The sequence below is a fragment of the Belonocnema kinseyi genome, chromosome 10, assembly GCF_010883055.1.
Source record: "Belonocnema kinseyi isolate 2016_QV_RU_SX_M_011 chromosome 10, B_treatae_v1, whole genome shotgun sequence".
NCBI classification, from domain to species: Eukaryota; Metazoa; Arthropoda; class Insecta; order Hymenoptera; family Cynipidae; genus Belonocnema; species Belonocnema kinseyi.
Genome location: NC_046666.1, coordinates 79,504,563 through 79,523,020, shown reverse-complemented (window position 1 = coordinate 79,523,020; position 18,458 = coordinate 79,504,563).

Below are 18,458 nucleotides of genomic sequence, written 5' to 3'. Positions count from 1 at the left end.
TTGAATAAAATATTTGTTATCATTCTCTTGAAATAAATGTGTTTTTTTCTTGAAAAAATACCGGTTTCATATGTATACACCTGGTATATATATATATATATTCCTGTATTGTACCTTATACAGACGCACAGTATTTTTTATATAATCGTAAAAAACAAGATTAAAAATAAAAATAAATGATAAAAACAAGGAAATAAGAATTAGTATCATTAAATTTTTATGCATATTATGAATTGTAATGATATAAATTTATTGAAATGATGCATGTTTCAGCGCAGCTTAAAATACAATTTAAAGCAAGATAAGAAACAAATCTAAAAATAATCATGATAAATACAATTTGCTCTTTATTTTGCAATGTTTGTATAAGCAATCCCAGTCAGAGTTACATAAGAATTGTATCATATTTAATATAAAAGTGTTGTGTATAATGTAGAAAAGTTGACATTTTGGATAAATCGAGTGCGAAGCAGGAGATACGTGATGAGAATGTGTTGGTTAAAGTCGAAAGCGCTTTAACAAAAGAGAGTTCATAATCATAAAATTACAGTTGTCAGTCCGTTGACCTTTGATTTTAAAAGGTGTGTCCACGAATGCGGGAGACATAAAGACCGATCGCGTCGGGCGACGTAAATACATAATCGAGCGCGAAGCGCGAGATAAATATATCATCAAGCACGAAGCGCGAGAACTAACAGTTGCGCGCCCCTAGGCGCGATGAGGATGTGCCCGCGTAGCGGGCAGATTTTTTAAAAAGAGTTTGCGGAAATTAATTTATAAGTAATAACATGTGTTATTAACTCATCTCTCTTTCCCTCACGCATCAACCTTCATGCTCTTCAGCACTCTCAAGCCTTTTCTCTGCTCTACAATGTACTCTTTACCTATCTGCTTTTCCTGTGCCTTTCTTTTCCCTGCCAATATCACCCAATTCTCTAATACCATTCACCCCCTTTTATCTTCTATTCAATTCTTCCTAAGCCACTATTCTCTTCATCCCCGCCCTCTGCTTCTTCAAAATCCACTCACTATCCCTCTCCTCGATCCCTTAAGACCTTAAGTTATACTACTCCCTCTCATTACTTCATCAGTCGCATAATTTTTTTTATCCCTTACAGTTTCCCCTCTCTTAAAGGTCCATATTTGCCCCTTCCTGATTCTTTATCTCTTTCTAGAGAGATCCTTCTCCCATCTTCACATGTTCCCGTATAACAGGCACCTTTTCCAATTCCAATATGTCCCTTCGTAACCCACACTTTGTCCATCACCTTATATACTCCTCTCGTCTACACCTCTACCAACCCGCCCCTATATACTTATATAGCATCCTTTTCCTATTTTCCACCTATTTTGCCACCTATTTTCACTATGACACCCTTCTTTCATCTTTACAACTTCTTAAAGATCCCTCTTTGTCCTCACCTGATTCTTTATCTTTATCGCATACATTAGCTCCTTCTCTCCTCTCTATCTATTCTATATCTATCTATACATTTTCTATTCATGAAATCTATCTCTCACATGCCATTTCTAAATTTATTCCTTAGTCCTTTCCTATGTATCCCTTCACCTCTTACCTCTATACCACTCCTACTAATTACTCACCAGTATGCCCATCTTACCATCTCGTATCATCCCTATGCCCTCTATTTATTTAGCGCACTTTCTGCCCCTAACTTTCTGTTTTACCCCCTGCATCGTAAGGCGCTTCCTAAGGTTTTTATTTTTAGTCCATGTATTACAAATGACAACTTTCCTCTTACAATTATTAATTGTATGATGTCATATTTTAATCACATAATCTAAAGGACTAAACAAAACCCCTTACAGAGAGGTTTTCCAAAAATGATCTTGTTGTTATTTTTGTCTCTTTAATTAATTGAAAATATAATGCATTTCATGCGCCTGAGAAGGAGCAAGCCACCACCGTGAGTGTACCCATGGTGAATCGAATTTTTGCGCCATCGGTTCACCATGGGTACACTCACGGTGGCGGTTTGATCTTTTCAAGGTGCATCAAATGCATCATATTTTCAATTGATTAAATAAAATCTATTTTTAGAAAAACCACTCTGTGAGGGATTGTATGTAGCTCTTTAGATTATGTACGTACGTCTGCTTATACCGAACTCCTTATTGGTCTAGCATAATTATTATATAACTCAAAAATTAAAACTTCAACTGATTTTTGGAAAAAAAGTTTTCGATTTACTTTTTTCATTTTTTTACAACTATATGAGTCTGGATACTTGAGTCTGGTATATCTAGTCTATAGTATATACCCCTTTTTACCATCCCTTGCATGTACCTATGTCCCCATTCTTCTGGCTCCCTCTGACCTAACCACCTTCTCTCTTTCGTAAGGGCTAGGCCTTTGTTGTAACTCTTGCTGCGAAAGTTATCTTTACCCGGATAGAAATTATAACTTGGTTCTTGAAAGGCCATGTCTAGATTTCCTATTTCCTATCGAGGCCCTAAAGTGGCAATCTATCGAGGGCGCAAGCGAAAGCGTCACGCTCGGCTAGCGAGGTCATCGGCAGGAAACCCAATAAGGGCCTATTAATAGGGTCTTTATAGAATCTAGATAGTCCCTCACATACTATTATTCAAAAGCATATGCTATTGTTTCTTATTTTTTTGATTCAAATAAAATATTATTAAATTATTAAAAAGTGGATCATGCTTTAAATTCTGAAGTGTGATGATATGGTTGCATTAGTATTAAGGTTTAACCAGCACATTGCCATAATCTATTAGCAGAAATTTTGGATTCAAAGAAGGAAAATATTAATCCAATTTTAAAATACATTTTCTTTGCACAAGTGTAATCGAAAGATTTTACACCTTTCTGTAGCCTCTGACAAACATTCCTCCGTTTCTCTCGTATTTTTATCGACATTCGATTATTAACTATATTCCGTACGTTATTTTAAAACTAAAGTTATTTTTAAATTTGACTAGAGAAGACTAATTACTAATAACTAAAGCCAAACGCAGTTTATTAAAATATCCGCTAGCGCCGAGAATCGAACACGCACGCACCGCAGGTGTATAAGTCGGACGCCTAATCCCTATAGCTACGTTGCCACGCTGAGTGCGGTATCATAAATGCTTGACGGCATTCATCCGATACTTCAGAAATTAGGAAAAAAGGTTTTTGAAGCTCGATTTCTTATATATGATTTTTAAACGTGCTTACGTAATTTCAAATTAAATCGATCTTTATGATAATTTTTTTCAAATTTTTGAGGCACCAAATGTTTATAATTTTTTCAGAAAAAAATTAAATTTTTCAAAGTTTGCATCTCGGTAACTTATATAATTTGTTCTTTTTTAAATTTAAGTATAATTAAGCATAAGAACATTAATGTACTTTTTTGCACTCACAGCTGTATTATCTGTTTTACCTGTCGAGGGCTTTACAAGGTCCTCTCGAGAAAATAATTAATTGATAGAAATGATTTTTTAAATATATCTTTATGAATAAATCTTTCCATCTAGTTTAATTTAAAAATATAGTGATAAAAAGTGAGTATATAAATAATGTAAGACAAGTAGCACACGACAATAACCTGTCGAGGGCTGGCAGAAGGAAAGCCTAGATTCTTCCAGCTAGGAAATCTGGCTTCGGCCTCGTAAGAGGCAATATTTACTTTAGGCATAAAGAGGCAATTTCTACCCGGGTAGCATCATTTTGAATTTGTATTGGATGCAGATTTGGGACCCTTAAAATATACACGGAATACATATTTCACCAATTTTGTAGTCGTTCCCTAATTAAAATATATTTTTGTGAAAAATACAAGCAATGGATAATGTACAATAATGTGGCATTGAAATTCTTTGTATACAAGATTTCTTTAATCGTATCAAATTACAACAACAAAAAACACTATTAAAAACCGCAATTTTCGTTGTTTTCGCTTAAATTTTAACACTTTCCAAGATTTGGCACATTTATTGTAATTTATAGTGAGATTTATTGTATTTTATAATGTGCTACAAGACCGTTAAAAGATAAAGTTAGAATTAGTTTATTTATTTTCAGTAACAACTGATTTGCGTGAAGGTATTAAATATAAAAGTTAAATTATGGTATGGCATCACTCAAAATAATTTTACTGTAATTTTATTTAGAATACTATATTTTATTAAATGAAATTTATTTGCTTTTCTCAGATACCTTTACAATTTTTTTTCGCGAATGATAAAAGATGACCTTGTTAAAAATAAAATATGTTCCATTGACCGAAAACTACACTTAAACTTTTTATAAGTAGCCTTTATAACAATATGTTTCTCCTTGTACAGTTTTTCACATAACTAAAGTTCTAATAGAATTAATTGAAAAGTATTGTTCAAATATTTCAGATGAGTTTTTTTCAATAATCTGAAGAAAATGTCTGTTCCGATTTTGGGCACCTTTAAAGCAGCCCTGATAAAAAATGGGAAAATACTGTTTATTTGCGAAAAGTTTACAGAGAAAAACGCTGGTGTTAAATTTGTTGCAACTCAAATTTCATGGGGATCCCAATGATCATTTGAGAGAGTTTTCAAGTTTTAAACGTATTCCTCTGAACGTAGGTGCCCATGTGGGCATCTAGGGGAAAGTATCATTTGGAGACTGAATTTTGGCTCATGCAGAGTTGTGGAGTTCTGAACCGCACTGTCAGCCACCTGAATACTTGTCGAAGCAACTATTCGCTTTGCGATATTAGCCTAAATAATTTTTAATAAGGAAACCAATTGAAACAATATTTACCTAATTTTCAAATTTCTTTCATTTAATAGGGCGTACCAGTCACTTAGAATAAAATTATAACTTCCTAATGCAACTTCCAAAAGTTAGGTTGGTCATGCCCGTCGACATTTAAACTAAAGCCGGGATGTATAGAAAAAGCCATGACTCCAATCACTAGCTCACTTCACTTCGTTGAATACTGAGGGGATAACAATTGACCAAATGCATGGGAATCGGTTAACTTTTTCTCTATTTTTCTAATATCTTCGTAGAAAGTAATTTTTCTGCATAAGTGCTATTGAAAAATAGTTTTTATTTTTTAGGAACTATTTAATGCAATAATAAAGTGATTATAATTTTCATTCATGCGTGCGTTAGGGCTGAGCGCTGGTTGTCTACCCTTCAAAACGCGATTCAAAATTACATTGAACAACAATTCTTGTAATTTAAATAAATAATTATTAAAATATACACGAAAATGTATACAAATTGTGTAACTTTTGATTTCAGACAAGAAAAAACTTTATAACACATATATTTGATGAATAACAATTTATTTTCATTGAATTTGAAAGACTGACTAATATTAGACTGACTAAACTTTTCGATTGAGACGTGACAAAACGACACTTGAAGTAAAAAAAAAGAAAGCATAACTACAATGCAGCCGTTACATACAAAATATTAAAAACTTATAAATAATTATTTTCAATCACTTTTCCAAGAAATTTCTTTTTAAATTGAATGTTTTGTAAAATATAATTTGTTCTTTGGAATTCACTGAAAACAAACTGTTATTAATATAATATATGTGTTGTATTTTTTTTGCCTGAAATCAAAGTTACACAATTTGTATATATCCTTGTGGATATTTTAATAACTATTTACTTAAGTTACAAGAATTGTTTTTTAATGTAATTTTGAATCGTGCGCCAAGTGCGGCCAATGAGCGGTCAGCCCTAACGTAAGCGCAGTAGCTCAGGGTGCCAACATTGACATCATTGGTGCACAGTACAAACCGGAAAAATAAATCAAATCAGCCGGCAGGAAACAGTTGAGATATGAAAGCCTCAATAAGGTATTTTCACTTCAACCATCAGCTAACTTCACTTTGTTAAAAGCTGAGGGGGAAAAATGGATCAAAACTATTTTTTAACTACACTTATATAGAAAATCCCATACATTTGGTCCCTTATTTTCCCCTCAGCAATCTACGAAGTGAAGTTAGCTGTTTATTGAAGTGAAAATACCTAATAGGCTTTTATCTTATCAGTTTGAATGTTCCCGCCGCTATATTTGAAACATTGCAATGTTTCACGAAACTTTCATGTATGACACTAGCCACTCCAAGATCATATATCTAAGGTACCTTTAAACTTCCGCAGAAAATCTCGTGGAAAGTTGTTCGAACGACCAGGCATCAATTTCGATGCCGACGGTCACGACTTAGTTTGTACATCCCGGCTTTGGTGGTTTGAATGTCATATAGTAGGTTTTGACTAACCTAACATTTGGATATTACATCACGCCAAGTACTATTTTTATTCCAAGACTATTTAGTCGCTGGTAAATGAGAGGAAATAAAAAGTAAGGTAATTATTATTATAACTTACCTGCTTATAAATATCTGTTTCACTCAAATAACGACCGACAAAATGATCTTGACAGGTGACTTACAGTTTGTGGACGACACTTCACGTTGCACTGGATGAGAAAAAACAGTGTCTAAATGATGCTTTTCCCCTAGATTCTCCGAATGAACCTGTGTGGTTCAAATTTGTTGCAACTCTATTGAACACCAATTTCGGTGTACATTGGAGGGTCGGCGATTTTCTGTGTATAACTCTTTTAATACAGGATGTCAGAAAATGAAGCTGGGACTTCTTGAAACCTAACATTAACTCGTGTAAATTACGTTACTACTCTTAGAATGTAATGAATACCATATGAAAAAAATGGAAAATTATACTCTGTTTCTTTTTCTATTTTTAGGCGCAACTCTTAAAATACTTAGGTTCTCAAATAAATTTTCATCATAACTTAGAGTTATAAAAAACTCTTTATCTTAAAGAATCACCTCATAAGCTTAAGAAAGCAAGCGAATATGTGTTTATTACGGCACAAGTGAAATACATCAGACGAGTGGAAACAGTTGCAAAATTATCTTTTAAAAACCAAACTTTACTCCCACAGCAATAAAAGAAAGCCGGGCTGCAATATAATGGGGCATAATATGATGCTCCTAATAATTGAGTGTCCCCATGCTAGAACAAGACGTAGATTTTTCTAGCGCGGCGGAGTTGGCCCCTGACGATTGAAAATTCAGATTGGAAATTTTGAATTTTAAAACATATATTATCGTAGATAATTATATTCCGCATCTTTCTTTCCTTACAAGAAAATCATATCTTTTTTCGTTTTTTATCAAATTACAAAAAACGAGTTTTTTCAAAAGTCGATTTTCAATTAGATTTTTGTCTTCCACTCGTGTTCAAATCCACAGTTTTTGGAATTTCTTTATAAAATTTAGAGGAAATATTCCTTATAATATCCTTGTTATGAAAATTAGCGATAAAAATTTTTAACTTTATTTATAGCAATATAAAACATTATTTTCAGAGCTATTGCATATTTCGTTCTACAAAACGTTTGAGTGTTTCGTTTATCGAGGAAAGTTTGAGCAAACAAAAACTTACTGCGGAAAAGTTGTTCAGAAATGTACAAAGAAGTTTTCTGCAAAGGGCTTTTTCAAATAAATTAAAAGTTAAAAAACTATGAACGCTAAACTTTGAGCGAGCGACTGATCTTTATGCGTGTATTGCGCCGAGTCGAGATGTCTTTCCCTATACGGCGGTACAATGAACTCAAAGGTGGATTATTGAAACATTAGATGACCGTCAAACGTCCTTCTTGCCTTCTTAATCTCAAAAGAAGTCAAAACATTGCAGTCCAAAAGTCGGTCTCACAAAAGCTAAAATGAATGACGTTAAAAGCTTGCTTAAATATCTCTCTCCTAAAGGTCAAAAATTTTTCACGGATTACTTTGCGTCGATAACAAAAATTGAAGATGTTGATTATTTTGTGTTATCTGAAGACGAATAATATGAACTTTACATTAATAAAATTGTAATATAATATAATGTAAATTAAATATGGAATAAGTCCTGTTAGAACATTCTATAATTAGCACTGTAATATAAGCCTGTGATTACAATGATCTCGTTAACTATTTATATAAATTATTATAAACATAGGTATTCACTAAACAAATAAAAATTTGATATATTTCATGACAATTGAAGTATTATTATTTATTTTTAAATCTGACCCTCTTATTACCCGCCTAAACTGCAAGACATCTCGACTCGGCGCAATACACGCATAAAGATCAGTCGCTCGCTCAAAGTTTAGCGTTCACAGTTTTTTAACTTTTAATTTATTTGAAAAAGGCCTTTGCAGAAAACTTCTTTGTACATTTCTGAACAACTTTCCGCAGTAAGTTTTTGTTTGCTCAAACTTTCCTCGATAAACGAAACACTCAAACGTTTTGTAGAACGAAATATGCAATAGCTCTGAAAATAATGTTTTATATTGTTATAAATAAAGTTGAAAAGTTTTATGGCTAATTGTCTTAACAAGGATATTATAAGGAATATTTCCTCTCAATTTTATAAAGAAATTCCAATTGGATTTGAGCACGAGTCAAAGACAAAAATCGAATTAAAAATCGACTTTTGAATAAACTTGGTTTTTGCAATTTATTAAAAAACTAAACAAGATACGATTTTCTTGTAAGGAAAAAAACAGACTCGGAATGTAATTATCTATGATAATATATGTTTTAAAATTCAAAGTTTCTAATTTGAATTTTCAGTCGTCAGGGGCCAACTACGCCGCGTTAGAAAAATCTACGTCTTGTTCTTGCATGTGGCCAAGTGGCCAGGGGTCTTCCCACTGTTAAACGAAAGATATTATTTCCCTTGCTTATTGCATCCAGGCGCCAATTTGTTATAACACAAACACAAGTACACAATAAAGTTCGTTTTCACTCGAGAAATGCAAAGGCCTGACCGGCGACGTTACGCGTGGCAGAAGACTGGAGTTTCATATCTTGCCCGCATGGTGTGCTACATCACTGATTGAATCTATCATTTGGCATCACTGGCGCCGTTTAAACTGAGTCACTTCCTGGTTCATCCCGTCAAAGTTGGAAAATCACTGGTTTACCAGTGATAATGCAATATAGTGTTTCAACCTGTGACCACTTTACCGGTTCAGATTGAGATAACCCAAGCGTTATTATCGCATTAAAAAATTTCAGTAACTTATTATTTAGTATCTCAGGTCTCCTATGTCATCATCAAGAATACTCCGCTAGAACTTATTGCATATTCTCTTTTTATTCCATAACCATTTATATAATTGAGCTATACCTACTACATCAATACTTTCCCTGTTCTTAAGGCATGCTTTATGTATACATCTGATATATACTTGATATATCTCAGCTACACATTAGCTACATTTCTGAGATGTATTTCCGCAATACTATAACTATACTTGAATTATACGTTGATATACTGTAGCTATATCTAAACTACACATGCACTATACTTCATTCAAGTATACATGAAGTATGGGATACACCTATCTGTGAGACGATTCCTATAAGATTTCTCAGATGATTTCCTAGATCAATCTCATAACAACATTTTTTTACCAGAGTGTCGACCACTATTTTATTTTCGTACTTATGCTTTTACGGGTGACATTTTACAAAATATCTAAGGTGTAAGGAAAGCAGATTTAACATTTTTCAAACCTGTATATAGGGTGATTTTTTAAACTTTTACGGGTAGATTTCTAAACAAGATTAGGACAAACATTTTTTCAGTGATACGTAACATCATTTTATGGTAAAAATAATGCTTTTATGTAAGATATTGGTCATTTTGCAAAAAAATTACATTTTTATTGCATAATCTTTTTTATAGCAAATGAAAGAAAATAGAAAGGTGAGACAAAAAAAAATATTTTTTCAGGCCACCGTATTGCCCGCATTGTACTTTGCACAATTAGTGAATAGATGTTTTCTTTTAACTGCGTAGGTATCTTTTAACAGACAGGGACCTTTTCTTCAGATTCTTTGAACACACTGGTACGAGCGGTGCCACATGGCAGAGATCCCTTGTTATGGGTATTGGACATCCCTTAATTAGTAAGAATTCTTTTACTCGTATATATAGTACGGACTAGGTTTAGTCACCCGAATCTCGGAACAGAGATCGCCTGATCTGATGTTTCTTTTAGATTGTTAGAGATAAAAGAAAACAAACCAATCAACATTTTCGTTTTTTCTACGTTTGACAACATTGTAAAGAAAGAAACTTTCCAAAAGTAGACACATTATTTTTATTACTTAGAGGACAATTTTATTAGAAGCTTACTGAGTGGTTTCGAAAATTATTGGTGTTCTTATTAGCTAGAGGTAAAAATGAAAGATCAAAACAATTATCTGCTAAGGATTCTACAATTTTAAAATATACTTAATTGAATACTCAGAAATAAACAAAAAATATATATTAATAGTCTAGATCCCTAGATTATGGTACTTTTTCTTATTTCTTACCAATAAATATTTCAAATCATGAAACTGCACAAATTTGTTTGAAAATCCATTAAGTTCCTTTAAATAATTTTACAAATCTAAAATCAATTGAAAAATAATGAAGGCCTATGAATTACCATATATTTGTTTAATAACTGGAAGGTATTTTAAATGCATCATAATTTTGTAAACCTTTTGAAATTACTTAAAATCCTTAAAGTTCCATTGAAATATTTAAAAATATTTTTAAAATCTCTGGAATTCCTAAACAATTTGAGAAACGATTTGAAATGTCATGAAATATTCTGAAATACTCCGGCAATCCTCACAATCTCTTAAAATACTTTGAAAAGTTTTACCGAATCGTAATTATTCCTTTCAAATTCCTTGGAGTCTTCTAAAATGACTTTGAATCTAAAAAAATGTCGTGGAATCCCCCAAAATCTTCTTAACACATGACTAAAAATCCATTGAAATATTTTAGAATAATTGCAAATAATTAGAAAATCTGTGTAATCACTTGGAATGTTTTTAAATTACTTGCAATCCTTTAAAAGTGCTCTGAAATCTCATAAAATATTTTTAAATACTTCGAGAATCGCTCAAATATTTTTTAATACTTCGTATTTCCTAAACACTTTTTGAAATTCATTAAAACCTACATAATAAGGTTTTGTGATTTGCCGTGAAACATTTTGAAACCCGCAGTAAAACCCTTTTAAATATTTTAAAACCTGTGAAAATGACTTCAAATCTTCTTCAGTTGTTTAAAAATTGCAGATATTCCGTAAAAGTCCAAAAAAGGGTTTACATAACTCCTTACAATTTCTACAAATTATTTGAAATGTCTTGAAATCTTTTGACACCGCAAAAAATCCAATAATAATAATTTTAACCTTATGATTTGGTCTAAAATTCCTAAAATATTTCAAAATACTTCCGAAAGGCTGCATTAAAAAAAATTGTAGGTAAAAAAAAATTAATGATCAACCCTCTTAATCAAACCTGCTGAAATTAGTTGAAATCCTGAGTGTCAAATTAAAATCTTTTACAAAATTTTCCAATCCCTAGAAATTCTCTAAAGTTCCTTAAAATGTTTAAAAATTACTCGAAGTCCTATGTCATTAGAATATTTGACAGTTCTGTACATTCTTCAGAAGTTACTTTAAATCGTCCCAAATTTTTTGAATCACTTCAAATCCCTTAGTAAGCATTAGAAGCAATTCTAAGTCAGTGAAAAGCTATTCAAAAGCCAATCAGTTTTCAACAGCAATGAGAGCGAGGTTTTTGCAATATTTCGTTACACCAATTTTTTAGATTGATATAGTTTTAAAGATTTGTTTACACTAAATAACTTATATTTTTTTGTACTTATAATTATGTAATAGTTAGAAATTGATTATTTTTTGAAGAATGCGGAATTTTTCTGAAATCTATATCTAATTAGTAATATATATTGGGAATTATATTGGAATATTGTTGCCGGAAGAGTACAGTAGGCCAGAATCATGGAAATTATATATATAAGCCCTCTTTTTTTAGATTTTCGCAATTAATACAAGAAATATTTGTTTCGTAAATTTTATTGTATCAGAATGGGCTTTAGGTGCTACAGAAATAAATGCTTGATTTTTACTAATCAACATACTTTAAAAACAGTGTAATAATTAAAATTGATATTAGTCTCATAAAAATAGTACATTTCTGAAATGTTCGCTATTAAAAAGGAGTTTTTCTGTTTTGCTTCAGCTGCAAGCTACAATGACAGAAGCTATAGAGCTGACAGTACAGATCCCGTCTCGCTGATAGGGAGCTTTCAAGCTTCCGGTGCTGACCCATCCGGAGACTACTAGACACCCTCCTTCGAAAAGGTCCCTTAGCCTGTTTCCGATCTCTCGAGCATCTTTTCTGGCAGTTTATTTATACCGATTGCAATTGACTCTCAAGATAACAATGCATTTTATCAAGGAAATAATAATGGCCATGTTTAGGTTCATCGAAATTTGACGAGCGCAGAACGAATATTTTCTGTGTACCTAGGTCCTAGACCATTACAAAATCATTTTAATATTTTCAAATTACTACAAAAAATCTAAAATGGCATTTACGCTTTACAGAGTTTTATAGATCAGATAAAAGTTTTTCCGCTCTAAACTTCGATAACAAATCAAAATATTGGATCTTTTGCATAAACCTGTTTAAAAAATTTATTTTCTATTCAAATTTGTTTTCTTAAGAATTTTCTACGCTATAGAGGTATTTCTTCTGTAACATCAATGATAGACAAAAATTAATACAAATATGAATATTAATATTAATAATTATTATTGACTATAACAAAATACACTGTTTCAAACAATTAATTAAGGTGGTTATTGCTCAACATGTCGAGGGTATTTTTGGTTAGAGTTGGACTTTATTTTTGATTATTTAACACAGGGCAGTCCCGGTATATGTCACCAGTCACGGACATATTTTTATAATTCAGTCAAGTGATCTGATGAGAGCAGTGTGCCCCGACATAATGGACAAAGCCTGGTTTTTACCCCATCATTGACGGACTGGGTTGCAGTCTTTTAAACGATGGGGGGAACTACAGCTTAAGGTTGGTTCCGAATCACCAGAACCTCGGTAAAGGTACATAGAAAAATTTCCAGAGGTACCGGCTCAGGGATCGAACCCCGGACCTCTGAGGTGAAGTCCATTCTCAGGCTCAAGATGTTCAGTATAGTTGGTACTAATGATCTTAAAACCAAGATTTAAGATCCTGTGTTCATATTTTCTATAATATAATCAAATATGAATAATAGTATTCATATATTATACAATTATATATTACAATATTACAATATTTGACTTGAGCAGTATTTATCATGCACCTGTACCTTAACGTATCTCAGCCATCGACCTTATGTTGGTTCCTTGTTCAAGATCAAGAGGTCTAAGTAGCCAGCTGTGGTGCACGAATCGTTTCTTAATTAGCCACAACCCTAATCACTAGTTCTCAGTTACGGATGAGAAAATAGCAAGGTCGAGCTTCATTAAACTTGAAGTTTACAGTAGTTTAATTTCCACGTGCCTATTATGCAGAGAAGAGGATAAAAAAATGTGTGCACCATATCAAAATGTATGTATGAAACTTTTTATTATAATTAATTTTAGAAAAATTATGTCTTCTGTCTTTCGGTTACGGCAAAATAAAAACAAATTAGAGCTGTCAATTCAACTCTATTTATTTTTAGAACAAAATTTAAAACTTCGACGACGTTTCGGCATCACTGTGTGCCTTTTTCAGAGTATCTAAATAATAATTATAATAAGCTAATACATAATAAAAATAAATATAAATAGTTAAAAAAGTTATTATTTATGGGTAATAAATATTTTTTTAAAATACCATAGTTTAAAACTATTTGTAAGCGAAACAACAATCATTCGAATTTTGGGTCAATACGTGTCTATTTTTTGTGTGTCATAATTAAAAATAGTTTATACGTTATTAAAGTTTTGAAAAACGTAAGACTCCAAACAATTATTGAGGATGAGTAAAAAGAGAAAGCCTCATAAAATTGAAGAGGCTTTTTTCAGCGTAAAAACTACATTATTAACGATTATAAAACCGTTCTAAGTGTTTTGGAAATAAAGATGAACATATGACTAGAAGATAAATAAAGCGGTAAATCGTTGATGAAGATAAAGGCAGTATGTAAAGTGAAATACAATGATTGGCCAAGTTTCCATAGAATTACTGATGAGGAAGCGCGAACTTAAATTAAATTTAAATTTAAATATTTAAAGAAAAGTTTTTTTGTTACTAAAATAAGATTACATTGACAAGCCTGTATTTAAATTCCCAATTGTACAATCTCTCTTATGTTCGGCAATTCTAGTTTTTAATCTCCTCCCAGTTTCACCTATATAAACTTTGTTACAACATTTGCATTTTATCATATAAATAACACCAGACAAATTTTCAATGCTATCCCTATCTTTTTTCTTTAATAAATAGTTATCTAAACTGTTAGTGCTTTTGGAATAAACATATATGTTAAACTTTTTAATAAACTTGGTAAACGTTCAGAGAAACCTTGTATATACGGTAACGTAACTTTTAAATCAAATTTGTCGTAAGTATCAATCCATTTATTTTTATTTTTGGTACTGTTATAAATTTCATTCACACGCTCACCGATAATGTCATTAACTAAAGGAAGAGGATAGTTGTTAGATACTAATGTTGTTTTTAGTTGATTTAAATTTTCTTTACTATATTGCACGTCACTCAGTTTGACACATCTATCAACTAAACCTTTCATTAAACCGATTTTATGATAAAATAAATTATAGGAATTGTAAATGAATGTTTACATGAAGGTCAATTTTATCTGTTTATAGACTTTCTTATTGAAAGAGAAAACAGTGCTATTGAAAACAGTTATAGTGGCTGTTCATTCTTAGTTGTTTTTGTTGAATTATGATTTAAGATGAGCTTTTCTTCGATGCATAAATTTTTTGGAGTCTTACTTTTATTTTAAACTTTAATAACGTATAAACTATTTTTAATTATGACACAAAAAAATTGAAACGTATTGACTCCAAAATTGAAATGATTGTTGTTTCGCTTACAAATCGTTTTAAACTAAGATATTATTTTTTGAATATTTTTTACTTATAAATAATAAATTTTTAAGCTATTTACTTTTATTATGTATTAGCTCATTATAATTATTATTTAGATACACTTTTTATTATGATGATTGTTGATTTCACTGGAAATTTAATTAATCAATATGCTCCTAATTGTGTATCTTATAATTTTTATGATATCGATATTCAAGTTACCTATATTAATTTATAAATTTTTTAACAGTTTACTGTCGTTGCTATTAAAAATAAGGCAGTACGAGTAAAAAAATTACCAGTACCGACATTTTTCATGCCAATTTAAAGAAAGCGTTTCTCAATTATACTGAAGGTACTTTCGGGCATCTTAGAGTAAGGTCATGTGACTTAAGAGTTATTTTGTCAGTTATTGACTTTTGACGCTTTATAGATGTAATGTTTTATGTATTGATCACACTTTATCGCCAATTTGCGACTCAAGAATTGCTGCGTGGAAAAATATCCTGGCAGTCTGGTTTCAGGTATGGCCCAGCTCTGAATTTATCTAGTCTGACGCTAGTCTGGCACAGGTCTGACCTTTGCTTATAATGGAAATGAATTTTTTTTCTAATTCATCAAAAAAAAATCATGGTTCTTCCGAAGCAATTGGAATTTATTGCTTGGCCCTCGACATGCAGATATCTTCTCAGATGACGCAACAATTTGAAATGCCAGCTACGTGTTGACTGACCACTCTGGCATACTGCTTATTTTTGTCAATCAAGTGTCAGAAACTGTCAATCAGCCAAAAACTCGCGACTGTACAGCCCATACCTAAGTGGCTGACCAGACTGTCTGGTCTGGGGCTAGCCAGGAAAAACGCTAAGCATTTTTTGTCAGGCCCAGCCCAGACCGTTCAGTCAACATTTTGACTGAAACAAAACATTTTTTCACACGGTTACTTGATGATAAATGCACGTAAGTATAAGTGCTGATATAAAAAAGAAACGGTAAAGATAGAACTACTTTCTCTCCAAAAAACAACTAAACCTTAGGAAAGATCTCAAAATCAGCTTTTAGCGGCTGCCAATGGCTATACGGAGTTAATGGCGATTTAATGGATCGAGAGAAAATATCAGGTTGACTAACAAACTATTTTTGTTGTGTTATCGTATGTGGCTCTTTTCCTGGCGGCACTTTTGACTCCGCTATACCCAAACTATAAATTCAAAACTATTGGTTATACGCGATGTCAACAAATAATTAACAAAAAGAATACTACAAAACGATATATAACAAAAAATAAACAAAAAACTTTACAAAAGGATATATAACAAAGAATAAAAAAGATAAAAAATAAATATATTTACAAGGAATAACATAAAAAATTTTAAAAAACTAAATTAATATTTTTGAAAGCTTCCGATTTTAAGTGATATTGAAAAATAACAAACAAAAAATTCTGTAAAAAAATTAAAATTGTCAAAAACTCGGGATTAATGTGTTGTTTACAATTATATAAATAACACCATTTTTTAAAGAAGTAAAATACCATTTCAGAAAAAAAATTAATAATAAAAACATTTAAAATAATTAACTACACAAAAATAACTATCATTTTGATCCTAAAGTCAATATAATTAAAGACGAAAAAAGTTCTTCAGTAAAGAATAACGCAACAAAACCAAAAAATTTGTGTTGGGTCGGAGAAATACTGACACTATTTTCATTAATTATTATTGACCTGACTTTATTGTAATGAAGAAAAAGTTTTGAGAATGTATTTCGAAGTATTTTTGAAGCCTAAACTTGCAAATTACAGTTCTTTAAGTGGGGTTGGAAAAAGGTTGAGATTGTATTTCTCTTTAATTCTGCACAGAAAAAATTGGGTTTTCTATTAGAACCAATTTTTGGTTCCAAAGGAGCTGCAACATAAATGATTCCACTTGCTGAGAAGGACGCCAAAACGATAAATAAAGGTGCACACTGCATACGGGCATAAGTACAAAAACACGAATTTTACAGGAGAACTAAAAAACTTCCACGAAAATAATTTTAAACAAAAAAATGTAAAAACGTTTCAAGGTAATGTTAGGCTTTATCGAACCATGAAACGAACATCCTGATAGAAGAACCCTTCTCCGAGAAAACCTTTGTCACAGATACAGCGTATCCTTATAAAATCTGATTTTCATACGTGAAAAGTTGCGTAACTGTTTTATTCTTTAATTTAAAAAACAAGCAAGAACGTACTTTTGGGCTATTTGTCAACTCTATTGAATCTTAAAAAGGGCACTTTATAAACGATAAGCATATGCTAGAATGTCCTGGTCAATAATTGACGAGCACCAACACAGAAAAAACTGAAGTTTCCATTGGAACCTATTTTTGGTTCCAAAGTAGCTGCAACAAAAATGAACCCCGCTTGCTGAAAAGGAACCCAAAATGATAGATGAGCTCTAAATAATATCACACTTGGGGTTCTATAGGATCTCAATTGTAATTAGGCCTATTTTTAATGAAACCATTTTTCGCTTTGCCCACTTGGAAATTAGGTTTAATTAATAAAACAATATTTACCTTAAAGCAGACAAGTAATTGAACTCTGATGGACATGACTTAATGAATATAACTAAACTACACAATAATAACGCAATTAAAATAGATATAATGACTTAATAAGTACCATTTGCAGTTTATATATCAAAGTTGTCAACATAAAGGTATATTCATATGCAAGAAACTTTTTGTCTCAAGCCATCGGTCGATAACTGTAAATCGATTCCTAACTTGCCGGCACTACACTGAAAAAAATTATTACTGGTACCAATTGAATTTTACTTGACTGAAGTGAGTGAAAATCCTGTTTATTTTCAAAGAAACATTTATTTGAGGCAAATAAATACGACCTGTTGGTCGAAGCGAAATATTTACTTGAATCAAAAAAATATTACTTGAAGACAGAATATATACATTTGACACCAAATGAATGACTCATTGTTTCAAATGAATGTGCCATGAATTGGAATGAATATTTCTATGAGATGGGGAAATACCCAAGTGCGAAGTCACATACGGCCCAGCATTGGCCCATAGTCGGCAAAAATATTGCCGAAGCTCGGCTGCCATCATCGCGCCAATGACGGAATGATAACTATGGCCTGCACTTGGCAGCCAAGGTTTGGCTGCAATTGTGGGCCGAACACTGGATACCAATATTGGACCAACCTGGATGCCGGACTTATTCAAAAACTGATAAAAAATCCTTGAATTTTTCTTAGAACGCATCTGCTTTATCCATTCATCATTATACGACTGCATATCATTCGAATATTATTTATAATTTCAAGAATTAAAACTTCATTGAAACATTTTGGTTAATTTTAACGACTACTGCTATAGTCTAAGGATATGACGAAAAAGGTACTTAAAAAATAAATATTTATGTGTTGCGAGTACTTTGAATATGAATATTAATGGTCCTGTTTAGATTGAATACATATATTA